The sequence below is a fragment of the Mesoplodon bidens genome (genome assembly GCF_964165515.1).
Source record: "Mesoplodon bidens genome assembly, chromosome: 4".
NCBI classification, from domain to species: Eukaryota; Metazoa; Chordata; class Mammalia; order Artiodactyla; family Ziphiidae; genus Mesoplodon; species Mesoplodon bidens.
In genome coordinates, this window is record NC_138160.1 from 162,008,676 (window position 1) to 162,010,371 (window position 1,696).

Genomic DNA, 1,696 nt, shown 5'->3' on the forward strand with positions numbered 1-1,696 from the left:
TGTAGTTCCCGCGAGAACTCACATGTCTCGCGAGACTTTCCGCCCTGGCGGCGCGTAAAGGCAAAAAAGGGCGGAAGGTCCGCTACTGCGCAGGTGCAAGTGGAGAGCCTTGGGCTTGGCGCGGGTGCAGACGTGGTTCTGTGGCTCGTCAGTCTTACTCAGGGTTGGTCCTCTGGGTGTTTTTTTGTTTGTTTGTTTGTTTTCGTAACGACAGTACCTTCTGGAGGGACAGTGTCTCTAGAAGGCGAGGCGGTGGGGGAATTCCATAGTGTGCTGGCCTAACAGCGCGTTGGCCAGTGTGCGTTCTGAAAGCTCTGCCCTGTGACCTCCAGGAAGTTAAATCAGTGTGACAGTGCTGAAAAACGTTATAGACAGAATCACAGTTACGCTTATAGGACAAAGTGACAGTTATTATAATGGCCTTAAACACTGGAACCTTCACCACACGCGAGTACAGCGCTAAATTTTACACGGATTATCTCATTTAAGCCCGCCAACAGCCTTATGAGGTAGGTATTATTGTCTTTTTCTGCAAAGGAAAACAAAGCCCCAAGAAGAAAGATATCTTGGCCAAGTGGTAGAACCAGAATTTGAACTAATGCAGTCTGCTGCTGAAGTCCAAGCTCTTGCGTGTGTCTTTAAATAATGATTTTATATTTTGTAAACCTGATGCCTATTCATTATTCAAAATTTTAAGCAATAAGAAATAATAATAGCGAACATTTAGTGAGCACTTCTGAGTCCTAGCAACTGTCGTATGGATCATGTTGTGCTTTTGAGCCCATCTTTTCTCGCCTACTTGGAGATTTGGCCATAGGTGCTCTGTTTTTCATGGTCAGTTTTTTCTCCCCTTTGAACAAATAAACATGCTATAATGACTTCCATCTCAAAAAATAACACTAACCTCCCTTGACCTCAATCAGCTACCACATCATTTATCTGCTTCCCTTGATAACAAAATTCCTGAAAAACAGAAAATTTAGGCTCATGATTTCATTTTCGTACTTTTTATTCTAACTTTTTCCCCCACTTCAGGTTTTGGTCCCATCACTCCAGTGAATGGCTCTTCTCAACGTCACCAGTGAGTTCTATCTTGCAAAATCCATTATTCAGTCCTCATTTCTCTTAACAAATGATAGAGTTGATAGTTTTCCTTGAGTCTCCTTAGGTCTTGGGATGCCACACCCTCCCTGCCTTTCTCTTCTTAATTTCTTTTGCAGACTTCTATTTCTAACTGAGGTAAGCCATACTAAATAAAGGATTGATCTGGGTTTGAAGACTGAAAACAATGATGTCTTCATGTTGTTCACAGTGTACCCTAGCAGGTGCATTTGGGGTCTGAATGAGTCAGATGTTCCTTCATTTGTCACCACTCCCATGTTCTTGAATAAATAAAATCTGATTTTCCCTTTCATTTGACAAAGATTCTTCAACTCAGGAGTCAGGAAGATGCCCATTCTAGCTTAGGCCAATCATGACTGACTGAAATTAGGTAATCTATAATGTATCTGAACTTCATTTTTCTCCTGTGTTACATGAGAATGTAAACCTATATTTTACTGATGTTTCTTTCGTATCTAATATTTTTAAAATATTTTAAACTTGTAGCTGAGCGACCACAGTGTGCTAGGCATAATGCAAGGAATTCAGAAGGTGGTAATTGCCACTTGACTCTGGAAGATGCTCACAGCGTAGT